At 41.4% G+C, this 18,980-nt stretch overlaps 1 protein-coding gene across 1 annotated transcript in view; it reads right to left on the bottom strand.

Annotated features, from left to right (window-relative positions):
- The window catches only part of MECP2 (methyl-CpG binding protein 2), a 55,047-nt gene that overhangs the window by 35,733 nt on the left and 334 nt on the right, over positions 1-18,980 (bottom strand). The gene's annotated exons all lie outside the window — the stretch shown is intronic.

Genomic DNA, 18,980 nt, shown 5'->3' with positions numbered 1-18,980 from the left:
AGTCATATGGGTGCTATGTGAACGCTACTTAGGACAAAATGACCATCGTATTAAATCTACCGTGAACCCCTTTAGTTAAAACTACTGTGGTTACCCTACACGGCATAGGTCCAAATTGCCTCTGCCCATCTTCTTACAGCCTGGATTCCACCAAAAACAACTGTTCTGTGGGGACTCCTGGCCTTCCCTGGGCCCTTCTATCCTGGAGATGGACAGGTTTCTATAGCGGGTTCAATGGTAACCCCCAAAAGGTATTGCACGTCTTAACCCCTGGACCCTGCAAACGTGACCTTATTTAGAAAACGGGTCTTTGCAGATATAACCAAGTGAAGGATCTCAAGGTGAGATCATTCTGCATTTAGGGTGACAAGACACACACACAAGGGAAGGCCAAGTGAAGATGCGAGCAGAGATTGGAGTGATGTGACCAGAAGCCAAGGAACGTCTAGGATTTCCAGGCAGCCACTAGCCGCTAGAAGAGGCAAGAGAGAATCCTCTGCTAGAGTCTCTGGAGAGAGTGGGACCATGTGGCACCTTGATTTCGGACCTCTGGCCTCCAGCACTGTGCGAGAATGCGTTGCTATTGGTGGAAGCCGCCTGCTCTGGGGTCCTTCATTGCAGCTGTCCCATAAATTCACCAGCTTCTGCTTGAGCTCTAATTCTCACTAGACTCCTGGGCTTTTACACAGGACCCATGCGCCTTCTACACTCCCCGCATTTTTCAAGGAGGAAGTGCCTACCACCCAGGGCCTGCCCTCCCGTGGCCTCTCTCCAAGCAGACTGCTCATCCAGGACCCCAGGTCCTCCGGCTCCTTGTGCAAACGTGCTCTCAAGAGCCCCCCTGAAGCAGACTCTCTGCAACCCCCCCACCACCCCTGACTCCACCCAGCCCATTTCTCTGGTCCTCATCACAACAAAACTTCTCAAAAAGGACTGTCTACACCCAGTCTCCAGTCCATCTGACCTCTGTTCCTCACCACCTCTGATGAAGGTCACGTTACAGCTAGTCCCTTGATTGAAATCCTTCACTAGAGGATGACCAGCTGTATACACGCATTTGCTACCTGGCCCTCCAAGCCTCAAAGAAACGAAGTACAGGTGCATAAAGAGGAAGAAACCTCCAACAGAGACGACAGAAACGATAACAGGAGGGGACTTCTGAACAGATGAGATACGTTTCACAAATTTCTAAATGCTGGAAAGAGGAGTGTGTTGACTAATGGAACAGAGTGAATGCACTACAAGGGAGCTACAAAGGAGATGGGAGCCCCTGTGCCTGACAGAACCCCCAGAAAGGCTCTCAGATCAGAGCAGACCAGACCAGGGGCAAGCAGTGCCCCTCAAACTCTCACGGACACACAAGTCACCTGGGGGGCTGCTGACTATCAGATTCTGATCCAGAAGGTTTGGGGGCAGGACACTTGCAGCAAGCTCCCAAGGAGGGCTGACAGTACCGGGGTTGGTTAGTGGAGCACATGTGGAGTGGCAAGGTGTCACTTCCTTCCACAGGCAAGAAACCAAAGGGTCTTTTCTAAATCAGAGGCTGGAACCTTCCTTTCCTTCCCACAAGGTTCCTGGTGTGGCCGGCAGCAGCCCAGGTGAAGCCCACCTCCGTCTGGCCTCCAAGGGTCCATGGTGTGAGGGAGGACCCCCGTCTGCTTCCCACCAAAGCCAAGTCTGCAGGTCAGCCTGTCCTGCTCTGCCCTAGCCCCTGTAGAACTCCTACTCCAACCCTCCCTAGGGGGAGGGACCCCACAGGAAATGGGTGACTCCACCAGAGCAGGGGTAGGGTGCCAGCTACCAAGGCCTCTTGTCACCAACCCGAACAGCTCTCCAGGGTCAGGGGAAGAGACCCAGCAATATGGAAGAGAGATCAATTTTGTCCCTAGAGAAAACAGATAATATTCTCATATTTTAGAAGATAATTCAGCCATAAAACCAGAACAGAAACATCCACAAACAAAAAAGAAACAGAGGACAGGAGTTCAAAGATTAAAAATGGGTTAGTTACAAATACGAAACAACACTGTGTCATTGTTTACAACAGGAAAAGACTGAAAAGTACCCAAATGTCCATCCACAGGGAGCTGCTTGACTGAAGCATGCTTCATCTATACAACGGAGTCTGTGCAGCAGGAACAAAAAGAATGAGGAAGGGAGAGCTCTACGCCGCCATAAACAAGGAGGGTATCGACGCTGATAGGGAGCAATCTCCAGGATAGAGGAAGTGAAAACAAACTAAAAACGAGATGCAGAACAGCATGTCAAGCATGCTTTCTGTGTAAGAAGGATAAATAAGAATACATATATTTACTGGTTTATCTTTTTGCAAGAGGAAACACTAGAAGGATAAGCAAGAAACTAATAACTTCTGAGTATTCTATAGGCTTAGCTTCTTAAAAATAAGAAAAAAATTTTGGCCTTCTTTAAAATTATATAAGTTTCAGGTGTACAGCATTTGACTTCTGTATATATTACAAAGTGATCACCACCACAAGTCTAGTTACCATCTGAGGCTTGGCTTTTTTGTTTTTGTTTTTTTGCGGTACGTGGGCCTCTCACCGTTATGGCCTCTCCGGTTGCGGAGCACAGGCTCCGGACGCGCAGGCTCAGCGGCCACGGCTCACGGGCCCAACCGCTCCGCGGCATGTGGGATCCTCCCGGACCGGGGCACGAACCCGTGTCCCCTGCATCAGCAGGCGGACTCTCAACCACTGCGCCACCAGGGAAGCCCTTGGCTGTTTTTTTTTTTTTTCTTTTAAATTCAAGCCTGTTATACTAGATTCAACAGATACCAAATTTCATTTCAATAAATGTAATCAGAATAAATATAACAAAAGAGAATTACAAAACCCATACATGTTGTTTACGTGTACATAAAGTGTGCATATAGGCTATTAATATAAAGAATCATTAAGACAATTATAACTTTTTGTGATTCCACAATCGTAACTAAAGAAAGTTTGGTAAAGTAGCAATTCCCCAATCAGATTAGGCTTGACTTTTGAACCATCAAATACTTTATGTATTCCAAAAATAAAGAGAAAAAAGCAAACCACAAAACTGAACACAAATAAACCTAACTATATCAAATCAGTAACATAACCACACAGAAAAGAATTATTCCAAGTGACATTTTTTCCAACACATTATAAAGAAAAATTTGAAACATACAGAAAAATTGAACAAACTGTACAAAGAACACCCACATACTCATCACCCAGATTCTACCATTGTTGACATGATTCATCCACCCATCAATCCATCTTATTTGTGATGCATTTCAAAGTTCACCAGTACACTTCATCCCCAAACACTTCAGCATGCATATCATTAACAAGAGATGAAAATTCATTTTCATTTTTTTAAGTAAAATTTACATCCAGTGAAATGACAAATCTTAAAGGTATCATGTGATGAGCTCTGTCAAGTGCACGCACCTGTATAAGCCAAACCCCTATCAAGACAGACGATGTTACCATGGCCACAAAAGTTCCCTGGCACCACTTTCCAGGCAGCCCCATCCCACATCCTCAGCAACATTTGGTGTTGTCAGTTTTCAGTTTTGGCCATTCCAGTGGGTGTGTAGTGGTACTTCACTGTGGCTTTAATTTGCATTTCTTTGATGACTAATGTTAGCACTTTTTCGTGGGAATACTGGTCATCATTCAGATGCCTTCCTTTATGAAGTACTTCTAAAATCTTTTCCTGTTTTAAAAATAGATTCTTTTTATTATTGAGTTGTAAGAGTTCTTTATATATTCTGGATATGTCCTTTGTCAGATATATGACTTTCTATTTGCGACTTGTCTCAACTATTTTCTCAGTGACTTGTCTTTTCATTTTCTTAATAGTATCTTTTGAAGAGCAAAAATTTTCAACTTTAATGAAGTCCAATGTACCCATTTTTTCCTTTAATAATTATCGCTTTCTGTATCCTAAGAAACCTTTATCTTCAGATTGTGAAGATATTCTGTTTTTTCCTAATAGCTTTATATTTAGGTCCATAATCCATCTGGAATTTATTTTCATGTATGGTGTGAGGTAGTGTTACAGGTTAAATTGTGCCCTCCTCAAAAAAGATATGTTGAAGTCTTAACCCCCAGTACCTAAGAATGTGATCAGCACCTAAGCATGTGATCTTATTTGGAAATAGGGTCATTGCAGATGTAATTAGTTAAGATGAGGTCATCCTGGAGTAGGGTGGGTACCTAATCCAATATGACTGGTGTCCTTATAAGAAGATAACCATGTGAAGATACAGACACAACACAGAGAACACCACATGATGAGAAGGCAGATGCTGGAGTTACGCAGCTGTAAGTCAAGGAACACCAAAGATTGCCAGCAAATCACCAGAAGCTAGGAAGAGGCAAGGAAGGATTTCCCTACAGGTTTCAGAGGGAGCGTGGGCCTGAGGACACCTTGAGTTTTAAGCCATCCAGTTTGTGGTATTTTGTTATAGCAGCCTTAGGCAACTAATATGGGTAGGGTCAAGGTTCCTTTTTGTCTGGTATGAACAGAACCATTTGCTGAAGAGGCTTTCCTTTCTCACACTGAATTGCTCTGGTGCCTCTGTTAAAAATCAATCATAGAAGTTTGGTCAATTTCTGGGCTTTCTAGTCTCTTCCACTGAACTATGTGTTTATCCTTATACAAGTACCAGGCAGTCTTGATTATTGTAGCTTTACAGTAAGTCAAAGTCAGGTAGTATAAGTGTTCCAATTTTGCTCTTTTTCAAGATTGCTTTGGATATTCTAGGTACTTCGCATTTCCATATACATTTTGGAATTGTTGTAAAGATTATTTAGTCTTTCGATCCATGGACATGGTATATCTTTCTATTTATTTAGGTCTTTAATTTCTTTCAGCAATGTTTCCAGTTTCAGTGTACAGACCTTGTACATTTTTCATTAAATTATTCCTAATGGGACTGCATTGTAAATTTCATTTCCAGTTAATTTTTGTAAAATTGACCTTGTATCCTGAGACCTTGCTGAATTCACTTTTTAGTTCTAGTACATCTTTCTCTCTTATAGATTCTTTCAAATTTCTACACTACCTCCCAAAACAGTTTCACTTCCTTTAATATTAATGCTTTTTACCTTTCTTCTTGCCTTACACTGGTTAGAACTTTTCCCTGATTTAAGGGTAACATGTTCAATATTTCATCATTAAATACAATTTATATGTATCTCTTTCTTAAGGCACTTTATCAGATGAGGAAGTTCCCTCTTATTCTTAATCTGCTGAGTTTCTATTATAAATGAGCACTGAATTTTGTCAAATACTTTTTCTATATTTATTGAGTTTATTATATGGTTTTTCTCCTTTATCCTCTTAATGTGGTGAATTACAGACTGGTTTTTAAATGTTACCCCACATTTGCATTCCTGTGATAAGCCTGAGTTGGTTGATATATTATCTTTTTAATATACTGTTAGATTTCGTTTGCTAGTATTTTATTAAGACTTCGACATTTATGCTCATGAGGGATAATGATCTGTAATTTTCTTTTTATGCAATGTCTTTGTAAGATTTAGTATCAGGGTTATGTTAGACTCATAAAACAAACTACAAAGTATTTCTTCTTCCTCCTCTATTTTCTAAAAGCTTATGTTTATGTAAGATTGGTGTTATTTCTTAAATGGTTGATGAAATTCAGCTGTGAAACCAGATGGGCCTAGAGCTTTCTTTGTGGAAAATTTTTTTGATAATGAATTGAATCTTTTTACTAAATGCAGGGCTTTTTTCTATTTCATATTATGTCGATTTTTGTATGTCCTTTTTTTCAAGGAATTTGTCCATTTCACCCAAGTTGTCAATTTAACTTGTTCATAACATTCCCTTATAATCCTTTTAATGTCTGAAGAGGCTTTAGTAATATCCCCTTTTATGCCTGACACTGGCAATTTACGTGCTTTTCTTTTTATCTTCATTAGTCTGGCCAGGGGATTATCAACTTTGTTGATATATTTTGGTTTTGTTAATTTTTTCTACTCTTTGTCTTCTATCTCATAAATTTCTGCTCTTACCTTTGTCACTTCCTTCCTTCCCACTACTTACTTTGGGTTTACTTTGCTCTACTTTGCCTAGCTTAAGATGGAATCTTAGATCACTGATTTTATACTTTTCTTTTCTAATAAATGCATTTAAAGCTATAAATTTCCCTCTAAGTATTCCTTTAGCTGCGCCCTATAACACTAAATATGTTGTATTTTCATTATAATTCATTATTACTTGAAATCTTCTCTAGTTTTTCTTGTGATTTCTTCTTTGACCCATGGGTTATTCAAAAATGTGTGGTTTAATTTTCAAATACTTGGGTTTTTTCCCCTAATCTTTTGTTATGATTTCTTATTTAATCCCATTCTGATCAAAGAACATAATCTGTAGGATCTTAAGCTTCTGAAGTTTATGGAGACTTGTTTTATGGTCCAGCAAATAATACATTGTTGAACTGTATCATGTACACTTGAAAAGAATGTGTGTTCTGCAGTTGTTGAGCGTGTTATTGCATAAATGTGGCTGGTAATACTCAGATCTTCTACATCCTTACTGATTTTTTGGTCTAGTTCTACCAATTATTGAGAGAGGGGTACTAAAATTGTCAAGGACAATTATGGATTTGTCTATTTCTCTCTGTAATTCTGCTAATTTTTCTTCATGTATTTTGCAGCTCTGTAATTAGGCACATACACATTTATGACAGTTAATTTCTTCCTGATGAACTGACCCTTTTATCATTATGAAATGTGTCTTTTAATCTCTGGTAATATCCTTTGTTTTGAAGTCTGCTTTTTTTGATATTAGTATTGCTACTCCAGCTTTCCTACGCTTACTGGTTGCATGGTATATCTTTTTCCATCCTTCTGTTTTTAAGCTAGCTGAGTCTTTATATTAAAACTGTTTATCCTGAAGACAACATATGCTGGGTCTTGCCTTTTAATTCAGCTTACAATCTCTGCCATTTCACTGAAACATTTAGTCCATTTACATTTAATGTGTTATTGATAAGATTGGCTTTTAGGACCACTAATTTGTTCTTTCATTATGAGCATATTTTCTTTTATGCTCTTGAGCACAGTTATAACAGCTTAAAATAGTTACTATGTACAGAAAAAAATTTGCTTATCCCTGCTCTTGAGTAAGGGTCACATTTTTCCGATTTCTTCAAACGTCTAGATATTTTGAGTGATACACTGTCAGACTTTGGATTCTATTATGTTCCAATGAAGAGTACCGATGTTTTATTTTAGCAGGCAGTTAATTTGATAGGACTCAGACTCCAAACTGTCTTCCCTATGGTGGGCAGCAGTTGAAATCAGTTTATTCCTTTGGCCTTAGCTAGAGTTTATATGGAGAATTTGCTGCCCCCCGCCCCCCACCCCAACTGCCTGTGGTTATCTGCTTTCCAGGATTTGTGCCTTCAGTCCTCTGAGTCCTTAACCCTTGAGATTATAGGTCTCTATCCAAGTCTCAGTCTCCCTGCAGCAGCACTGACTAGGACTGCCCTTGGGTAAAAAGCCGTTATAAACAGGAAATTCATCTAATGCAGTTCCTTTCTTCCAAGTATCAACTTCCCTCCAGTTTCTGCCTGCTTTAATCACTCTCTAGTGCCTTTAAATAGTTGTTTTTTATTTTTGTCTTTGCGTTTTTAGCTGTTATCTGCAAGGGAGTGGGGGATACTCCAAGATGAGCTACCTCACTACTACTAGAAGCAAATTCCCCAAGTGACTTTTGAGCACAATAATCTTGATTTTACATCCTTGGCGAGATACATCCTAATGACAAAAAGAAACAAACCTCGTTCAGGATTTTTATTGTTAGTAGCAATACTGGTATTACAATTTTATAATTATTTTATGTATATTACAAGATAAAGCAAATAAGTAACTGTTAATTAGGAATGAACACTTTTTGTGTAAGAAAGATACACAAGGATAAAATAAAAGTTAAAGACAAACGCTGCAATGTTAAATTTCCATTGTAGATATCATTATGTACTTATGAGTTAAGAAATTTTTTCAAAGTTTTCTAGCTTTGCCCACTGCAAGAGCCTAGATACAATATCACCCCAGTAAGAGTGTGCATATCTAACACCCAAATCTTGGATTCTAAATACCATTTCCCACTAAAAGGATCCAGAGCTCTTGGAACCAGTTCCAGGGTAGGAAAAGCACACATTGGGATGGAATGTCTTGTGCCAGAAAGCAAAACATCACTCAAAGACTAATTAATAAGGATATGCCAAGATGACACAGGCGCCAGCATAAAGGGAATCTCATTGACCAAATTTGGAATAATTTGATCAAAAACGAATAGTGACTTTGGCTGAACTGTGAAACATTTAATAAATAAAACGCCATGAGTCCATACTGACATGAGACAACAGAAAATACAACAGCAAATATTTTGCCACCATTTGAGATGATTACTACACCAACTCCTTACTCTGGAATTTAGTAATCAAAGGCAAAGATTCAGCATTTATACTGATGCAGGGTCATTATATCCCCTTATACAGTGGGGAAGTGCCGTACGGACTAAAGGTGACAGAACAGGAACCACTGTTTACAGTTACAGAGAAAACGTGAATATGAATCTCAACAAGGGAGGTGATATAAGCTAAGCTGTCTTCTTTCATTTCAGGGAGTTAACATAACTCCCCAACGTTGTCAAATCAAAAAAGATGTATAAGCATACAATTTAGTTTTGACGGTAACCATCAAAGAAACTAAAAGTAGAAACTGTTAAAAGCTGGCATCTCTAGGTCATGGAACAGGAAGGAGGAGGGGTAGACTGCTGTTTTCACCATAACCTCCTTTGAGAGAGGTTATGTTGTTATCAAGTGGCTGTAATATTTTGATTAAAAAAAATCAAAATCCAAGCAACCTAACCCTTCAATAGTTTCCTACTGCTCTGACATTAACATCAAAAATCCTGCACCCAAGGCTTCCCTGGTGGCGCAGTGGTTAAGAATCCGCCTGCCAATGCAGGAGACACGGGTTTAAGCCCTGGTCCGGGAAGATCCCACATGCCATGGAGCAACTAAGCCCGTGCGCGGGCGCCACAACTACTGAGCCTGTGCTCTAGAGCCCACAAGCCACACCTACTGAGCCCGCGTGCCTAGAGCCCATGCTCCGCAACAAGAGAAGCCACAGCAGTAAGCCCGCACACCACAAGGAAGGGTAGCCCCCACTTGCTGCAACCAGAGAAGAGCCCGCGTGCAGCAACAAAGACCCAATGCAGCCAAAAATAAATAAATAAATAAATTTTAAAATCCTGCGCTCAGCTCGTCAACCTCTCACCCTGCATCTCTGTCATCCCCCCACCCCTGCTCTGCTCCAGCCACACAGGGCTGCTTAAGTATCTCTCTCTGATGGTTAAGCTCCTGCCAGCCTCAGGGCTTTCGCACATGCTCTTCTCCGTCGGGAAAGCCTTCCTCCACTCTGTGCTTTGACCACGTCTGTTCACCCCTTGGTTCCCCGTTTCAGCACTGCCTCCTTAGGGCAGGCCTCCTTATCCCTCCCAAGGCTCAGCTGTTCCTCCATTACATATGATCACAGTGAACACTCCCCCCAACTTGTCCTTTAGAGCACTTAACCCATTGTAATTACATAATTACTTGTGCATTATTCAAAGTCTGTCTCTCCAGCCAAACTTAAGCTCCATGAGGAGAGATACCAATCTGTCTCAGTCACCCTACAGCCTGCCTACCACAGTGCCCCAGGTACCGTAGACACCTGACTCCATCGTGGGATGAATGGCTGGATGACAGCCTGATGAACTGCATATCCTTCAGCACAGAGCAGCAAGGAACTCAGTACTTAAACTGAACTGTATTGGTCAGATGAAAAAGTTATGAAATGTGGAACAATTCCATCATTTAGAATTAAGTGCCACTGTAACAAACAGGCCTATGAAACATGTAGTGTTTCTTAATGTTGGTGAGAAAGCTGTTTAATACGTCACCCAAAGTCCCACTGCATCCATCAGTGAAGTGACCTGTGGCAAGGACTGAGGTCTTAGTGGAGATGGTGGGAAGTTGTTGGTTCTGGGGTACATTTTGAATGTAGAGGCCCACAGGACTTGCTGGTGAATTAGAGGAAGGTGAGGAAAAGAAGGGAATCAAGGACAACTCCTGGGATTTTAGATTGGTAACTGGGTGGATGCTGATGTTATTTAATGAGATAGAAACTAGGAAGAGAAGCATATTTGAAGGGGGAAAAAAAAAAGCAAGAGTTCTGTTTGGGACTTGTTACATTTGAGATGTCTATGAGCAACTCCAGGGGAAATACTGAAGAGGCCATCCAATGTGGGGCTCAAGTGAGAGGTTAGAGACGCAAGCTGGAGACACAGGCACAGAGTAGAATGGTCAGCACACAGCCATACCCATCATCTGGAGCAATGACAGCACAGAAACAATGGAAACAACCCTAATTAAATCAAGGTATAGCCATCAATAAAATGTCAGATGGTCATTAAAAATGATGTAAAAACATTATTCAGGGACTTCCCTGGTGGTCCAGTGGTTAAGACTCGGTGCTCCCAATGCAGGGGGCCCAGGTTCAGTCCCTGGTCAGGGAACTAGATCCTGCACGCCTCAACTAAAGATCCCATGTGCCACAACTAAAGATCCCACATGTCACAACTAAGACCCGGTGCAGCCAAATAAATAAATATTATTTTTAAAAAAAGAGTCCTTCTGTAAAAAACAAACAAATATTATCCAGATGTTACCTATCTGTAGACGGCAGATTTATGGGCAATTCTTACTTTTCCTCTCTCTATATTTTCTAAAAAACATTTTTTTTCATGAAACAGATATTACTTTTATAATTAGAAAATACAATTAAGTTACTTTCATTTTAGGGAAAAGTGATGATATTATGTTTTGAGTGACATGGAAAGAGATCTACAACATTATCATTGAGGAAAGAAGGCAAGTTACAACAGCACATACTATATGATCCCATTTATCTAAAACAACATATATGCATGCACACAGGTGCAAAAGGAAGACTCTAGAAGAATGTTTAAAATAGCAAAGGTAACTTTTAGGCTATTATTTGCCAGTTGCAGTTGCATTACACTTTGCACAGTATCTGGAAAACACTGAATGTGTTCATAAAAAATATTTGCTATAATAATTTGAACTACGTTTTAATGTCATTCTGTCTCTATCGCACCTGCGCTTTAGGGCTTTCCTTGATCTCTTTCCCCAACACAGTGACCACTCAAGTGCTGGCTGTTCTTGTATTTGTAGTTGCACAGTATAATGGACACAACCGGCATTCTTAACCTTTTTATGCCATGGGCCCTTTTGGCCCTCTGAACCACTCTTCAGATGAATGTTTTGAAGTGCATAAAATAAAATGCATAGAAATTAACAACTTACTTCGAGAATTGGTGCTAGAGTAATGTGCTTCTTTAGTAAGCCACTAAACAGCCAAATCTGCAGGTGGGTCTGATAACTAAGTCTGAATTGTGATGAACACAAGTGATATTTCAAAATCTCTGTAATTGTAATATGATATGAAAGCATCTTTGATCTCTACTGGTGACAAAATCACAGGTACTCCTAATACTACCATGGTCTGCTGCCTATATTTGTCATTAAATTTTCAGTGAGAGGTTAGTGAAAATAAAGATGGAGTGTTTTTCCCGTCCAAGGTTACAGAACCCCTGACTTCTCAACCCTGAGTCGGAACCCTCAGTCTGGAAAGATATACACCGAACAGTAACAGCGGTTTCCTCTGCATGGTGGAATTTCCAGAGTGATTTCCATACGCATTTTCTAAATTTTCTACAAGGATGCTTTACTTACGTAATTAAAAAATAAAGAGCGTAATGAATAGTTTTCGTTTGGTTGTTCATTTTGCTCTGTCTTAAACAACCTGGAAGAGTGGTTAAGAAATTTTATACAGTTGCTTACAAGCTGTATTAACAGTTTCTTACAGTGATACCACTTAAAAAAGACTTTCAACCTTCCCTAACTACTTATTATGATGAATTGAATCATTCCCGTGTTCTTACAAACCTAGAAAAAAATTCACTAGAATTATTTATTCTGGAGTTAAAAGGAACAAAAAGACAAACTGTCACAACTGCAGACATTTGTCTATTTTTTTGCCAAGTGTAATTCCAAAAACAGCTGAAAATATTAGAGCGACTTAGTACTTAATATGGACTAATAGCGTCTGTGTTTACAAAAACACAAACCCCACAAACACACAGAAATTTGTATTTTAAAAATGTATATACAAATTTAAAATACAACTTTTCAAGGAAATGTCAAAACTTAAGTACCACTAGAAACCCCAGAAAAATGAAAATGCTTTAGTTTTTTCAAAAATAATTTACATGCTGAAAAGTGCTCAAGTTGGTGTCTTAGCAGCAACGTGAAATGTTGCAAAGGAGATGGCAATGAAGGGAAATGTGCATATCTCAGAAGGCTTCTTTGATTTCTTTCAAATCTAAAAATAAAACCTTCGGACTGCTCTATTAATAAGTCTGGAAAATGGATGCCTTTTTTTGTGGAAAGCTCTCACAAACACAGAAATAAAAATATCTTCTTCTCGGTTAATAGACCCAAAGGATGTAAACATAAACCAGATGTCAATCCTTGTTTCTCCACAATTCCATTCTCCCTCAGGGCTCTGGTGGGACTTTGGTTGTAAAGATGTTTCCACAGCACAAGGAGACATGTTAAATGAATGAAGGTCTGCACAGAGCAACATGGACCAGGCTCAAAAGGCCAAGTATAGCGTGAAAAGAGCGAGCTGCAGAATGTCACATACAGTAGGATACCATCCTGTAAATTTGCAAAACACTTTTGAATGTTATATACTGGCACGTGGAACACAGCATAGAGCACGCGTGGGGAGTATGCCCATCACCTTCGGGGGACAGAGCGGCAAGTGCAACCATAGGCTGGGGTGTCACTGGAGCTGTCCCACTCGAGTTCCGTAAGAGGAGGCTGACGTGAACTGGGCAAACTGCTAACATTTCCGGAGTATGAAGAGAAAGTACCCGAGTCTACCCCCGAGTAGAGTGCAGAGGACAGGGAGTAAGAGGGCCAGGAGGCCTGTGGGAAGGCAGGACCTGAGAAGCAGCAGGGTTGGGATGGCCTGCAGGAGCGCGAGCGCGGAGCAGCAGGTGCCAAGGAGCCCACCGCCCGAGCCCGGGCTCGCGGGGATGACGGCGGCGCCGTCCACAGGGGCTCATCAGGGTGGACCTGGTCCTTGACAAGACAGGAGCGAGCTTGTTCATGCACTGCTTCCTTCACCACGAAAGTCTTGGCAAAAAAATAATAAATAAAAGTCAGAACTAAGCAGTGCGTTTGGTCCCATAGTTGACTCACACGCCAGGCAAGCTGTCTCCCTCCTCGCAGTATCGAGTGTTAGAGTGAAGCCCTGGGGCAGAAGTGGAGGGAAGGAAGGTTCCAGGAAGAGGTCTGGAGCAGGAGCCCCAGGGGCCTGATGGGTAGGCGACCAGCCGACTCAGGGCAGATGGCCTGGAGAGCAGGGGCGGGGTGGGGGGAACAGGCCGGGTGGCCAGAGCGCCTGGCACGGCCTCCGGGGGCTCCGGTGGCTCTCAGAGTGCGGCGGCTCGGAAGGGAAGCTGAGCCTATTTGGCACAGCCGGCGCAGCTGTGTCTGATCTCCCACCAGCACACTCTGCCAGCGCAGCTGCTCCGAGACCCCTGCCTGTCTCATCCCCGCACCCTGAGCCCTCGCGGCCAGCCTGACAGTTCTCTCTTATCCGAGCCTGCAGACGGGCTGCTCTCTCCTCCACACGTACTTTCTCCTGGACTAGCTAATGTTGCCTTATCGTTCAGGTCTTGCGGGGGGGTCACTTTTCAAAGAAGTCTCTTCCCTGACCCTACCCTAAAGTCTAGGTGGGATCCCCCTAATATTTATATGCACCCTCAGTGGCCACTGTAGCATTTAGCCCCTTGTAAAGTAATGGCCTATTTGCCTGTCTGTCTTCCTTTAGACCACAAGACCACTGAGGCTAGGAACAGTCCCTAGCATCTAGGACAGGAACTGACAAATAACAGATGCTCAATTGGTACAGGGTAAATGAATAAAGTATCGCAATGTAAGAGTACCATGGTCAAAGGCAAGTGAGCAACTGCATATTACACGTTACAATGCGAAAAAGACAGAACGTCCAGCAGCTGCGGCACCCTTCAACCCTGAGTCCCAAGGAGCCACTGCAACTTAGAACAGTACCGAGATAAAAATGCTCCATTTTCTTCAAGATTTCACAAACAAGAACAGGCTGAAGTTCCCCTTGCCAAGTAAAGGGTCCTGTCTCAGCCTCTGCTCACATGAGGTCATGAAATGGAAGCTTCTGAAATTTTGCTTTCTCGTGCTAACTGCTGAAAGCAATTTCTTCCTAGCCTAATAAACAGCTCTCTAATCTCTACAAATTGCAGTGCAGTCATACATTTTTGTGCTTATCTACTCATACGTAGTTTTTTCTCTAAGACTGCAATTAAAAGGCCATCCTTGATTTAGCAATATCTATCAAAGTTTAAAATGCATATATCCTTTGACCCAGCAAGTTCCATCCTTAGGAATTTCTCCTACAGATAAACTTGGCTGTGAGCAAAATGGTATTATGTAAAAAACTATTCAGTACTGCGTTAATGAAATAAAAAACACTGGAAACAATAAATATCCAGCAAGAGAAAACCACTTAAAGAAGTGACAGTGCATCCATAATGTACTACCCCAACCCTTAAAAAGAGTGACGTGGCTCTATAGAAACTGATACCGAACTATCACCAAGATATATTAACTAAAGAGAGCAAACTTTGCAAATACGCACAGTATGTTACTGTTTGGTAAAAAAAACACACCTTTGTGTGTGTAGACACATACATAAAATATATACGTAAACACATATATAAAAACATAATAATATGAGGTATCTAGAAGAGTCAATTTCACAGGAGACAGGAAGTAGAAGAGTGATTGCCAGGGGCTGGGGGAGGAAGGAAGAATGGGGAGTTATGGTTTAAAGGGGACCATTTCAGTTTTGCAAGATAAAAAGGGTTCTGGAGATACACAGTGGTGATGGTTGCACAACAATGAGAATGCACTTAATGTCACTCAACTGTACACTTAATAATGGCTAAAACAGTAAATTTTACGTTATGACTATTTTAGCACAATTTAAAAATTACACACACACACACAGATTAATAAGAAACTGGAAATGATGACTGCCTTCAGGGAGAGAAATGGATGTCTGGGGACAGAGTGGCAAGGAGATCTTACACCATGTAACCTTTTGTACCACCTTTTTCATTCCGTACTATATACCTAACTATTCTAAAACATCATTAAAAAAAACCCTCAGCCTTATACAAGAAGCCTTTTCCTTAATCACAAATCATTTATATCATTTCTTTAAGTAAAAAAAAAAAATCAGGGTCCCACTTCAGTCTTGTTCCCCTAAGATTATATTCACCAAAATCCTGTCTTTATTTTTATCAGCTATTACAGAAAGCTTCAAAATCATCATAGAAGAAAATTACCATTTTTACCAGTACGCAACTTTTATTCCATCACAGCCAAGCCAGCTGAATATAGAACTATTTTAACAGCAAAAAGCCCTCATCATAAATCAAGACACAAATCAGTCTTCAATTACATGAGTTAGAAAACAAACTATGCTTATGTTGCAGTCTACCCTAAAGCTTTAACTTCTATGTCAGAATTTAAAACGCACACATGCACACACACACCCTCTGGATTCCTCCTAGTTTATCTAAAACCTACTTTTGTGAAGATCCACTATTTTCTTGAGTCTTCCGGAATGAGCACTGTAGCCATGCAGTTGGCATCATGACTTCTGTAGCCTACCCCGCCACCCCTTGCCTGGTCAAGAAGGTAGTACTTGCAGGGCCCAGCACCGTCCCTGGCTCAAAGCAGGGGCTAAAATATTTGTTGGGTGAATGAATAAATGATTATCTGCTGACAGGCTTGCCATCAAGCCTCACAAAGAACAAATTCAGAAAGAAAAAAGTAAGAGATGCTTTGTTCACCTGAACTCAGCATATGATACACCAGATGAAGCATATGAAGACCAGATGACTGGTTCACCAAATGGCTATGATACAACTGGCTAGGTGGGCTCTAGACCTCATCCCACCGCAAAGTTAAATACAAAAACAAGTATTTTAAATACCATACCAAAAACACAGGACAACTTACCTATAAGATTCTTTTGCATGTATCAAATATGTATATATGAATATAGCACATCATCAAGTTTTTTAGGAAGAAAGGAAATACAGATGCACATTGTCATGTTTTTAGAGTAGGAAAGGACTTTCTAAGTATAAAAGCAAAAGAAGAAACCATAACAGAAATTTTATATATCAAAAAGACAAGCAGGATCAAAAGATACATGACATGGGCTTCCCTGGTGGTGCAGTGGTTAAGAATCTGCCTGCTAATGCAGGGGATACAGGTTCGAGCCCTGGTCCGGGAAGATCCCACATGCCGCGGAGCAGCTAAGCCCGTGCACCACAACTACTGAGCCTGCGCTCTAGAGCCCACGAGCCACAACTACTGAAGCCTGTGCACCTAGAGCCGGTGCTGCGCAACAAGAGAAGCCACCGCAATGAGAAACCCGCGCACCGCAACAAAGAGCAGCCCCCGCTCGCCACAACTAGAGGAAAGCCCACGCACAGCAACAAAGTAGGAAAAATATCTGCATGATGACAAAGAATTAATTTCCTTAATACATTAAGAGTCCTTATAAATTGACTTAAAAAGAAATATCCCGAGGGAAGGATAAATGCAGAATATGAACAGGCAATTCACAAAGACCAAATACAAATGGCCAATGACTACTGAACGTTCAACGCCAGTAATAACCCAAGGAGCACAAATTTAAAAGATGGATATCCAATTCTGGGAGGGTATGGGAACTGGCACTTTCTAAGACTGTCGTGGGAAATGGGATAGACATTTTGGAAGGTGACGTGGTAGTACCCACCAGTAACTCCAAGTCTAGGTAGCCATTCTTCAAAAAGACTGGCACATGAGGAAGTTCAATCCAACAGCATCTTAAAAAGTGAACCACTGGGAAAACCAATAGGGGGACAACGCACGACAGTAAACTGGCACCAAACCACGCTGCTATTAAACAGAAATGAGGCAGAGAAACGCATCACATGGATAGATGCAGAATACGTACAATACCATTCTTGTTTTGTCAAAAATACAAAAGGTGCATATTGGTGTAGCCTGAGAAGATGATTCAGAAGGATCTACGTTAAGCTAGTAACAGCAGTTACTCTGGGTAGTGGGTACAGAGAGTAATGGGGAGCTTTCACTTTTTTACTTGATATACTTTAAAATGGTTTGAACTTTCTATAAAAAGCATGTATTATTTTTATAATTTCTTAAAAAGGAAGAGAAAAATAGCAAGATATCAAGCACTTATCTATTAAAAACAGGTTCTGTCCTTTGAGAATTACCTTCTAAGTTCCTTGAAGCTCAAATGGCCGTGTCTTTCCCATTCATAAGTAATAAGAGATATTTTTAAAAACATCTCTTCCTTTCTACATTTCTTAGAAGAAACTGTACAGAGTCACCACTGTCTTCTAAAAAAATCCATTCGTAATCTGAGAAAAAGACTATTAAAACATAAATCACCCCCTTAGGCCTAATATCTATCAGAAGAAACCCATTCACTGCCTATGTTACATTTAGTCCACACCAATTTCTGAGACAATGCACAAAGCGCCAGCCACAGAACTCCCACCAGCATAAATACGTGGCGTACAAAGAACGCCCTGTCGGCAGGGCCCAGAGCACAGCCCGCAGCGGTAAACGGGAATGACAATTTGAGTCACAGGATCGGGAGTGAAACCCAACTTGGGACTTGGAGGCAGTGTGATGCTCTTCACTTCCTTCTACACCTTTTATTCTCTGCCACCCAAACTCTGCCCCTCGCACAGCCCCGAAATGGGCAATCTGTTACGGATGTCCACACGGCTTTACACTGAGGCGTCAGAAACCACTAGAGAGATACAGCAAAGTGCTACTTGAGGGTCTCAGCTGGAATCACAATGGCAGCATATGTGTAAACTCACATTTTTTCTTAGGAAAAGAAATGGAAAAATCAAATTAGAACGTTCTGTCTTACCACATGGAATGTTTGAAATCCGGATGTCAAAACATCAAATGTGGAGTGACCCCTACTCTAAAAAAGCTTAAGATATTGAGCCAGACAGTTGAGAAATTAGGGAACCACTCATTTTTACGAAATTAAAGTCCACGCAGTGGCGCCAAAGTAGCCCAAAGCGCAGCCGATAGAGCCTCTGAGTGTCAGACTCAAATGACTTAGCTTCCCAGCTTTTCAAAAGGCATTCATTCTGCTCTAGAGTCTCAAGAGCCAGAAGTATATCTGGGTGTTCTCTGCAGTCCCCGTGGGAGGAGTGCGGCAAGCACACACCATTAGCCATGGGCTCCGCTGTCTGGCAACAGCTTTCAGGATGTCATCCTTCTAGGGGACCACACACCAGTTCCCACGTCTGAAAATGCGTTACCGCCACTCACTAATGTTGACCAGGAAGTCATTTACCCAATACCAAAGCAAACAAAGCACAGTGCTGAAGGCCGCTAGGCGACAGCAGTAGCGGCAAGTGAAGAGCTCAGTCAAAGCGCTCTCAGCTCAGCTGACCTGCTTGAAGGTGAACTGAAGGTGCAGGTCACCAGTTCCGGCTCTAATCTGACACCCGCCCCCAGATCACACTGTGGCTACCAAGTAGCCCTACCCAAACTGACCTTTCAGGGCTCAGGGAAGTGACTTTTTTTTATTATATGGCACAGTTTGGCACAGTTATGTCTTTAGTCTTTGGGGTACTTTTATACTGTCCAAGAGTAGTATAACTTGTTTTATTCCTTTTTTTTTTTTTTTAAAAACAGATGGCAAAACCAGGAGATATAC

Source organism: Neophocaena asiaeorientalis, unplaced genomic scaffold (genome assembly GCF_003031525.2).
Source record: "Neophocaena asiaeorientalis asiaeorientalis breed wild unplaced genomic scaffold, Neophocaena_asiaeorientalis_V1.1 scaffold843, whole genome shotgun sequence".
NCBI classification, from domain to species: Eukaryota; Metazoa; Chordata; class Mammalia; order Artiodactyla; family Phocoenidae; genus Neophocaena; species Neophocaena asiaeorientalis.
Note: the sequence above shows the minus strand (reverse complement) of the source record. Positions and strands in the feature narration are given on the sequence as shown.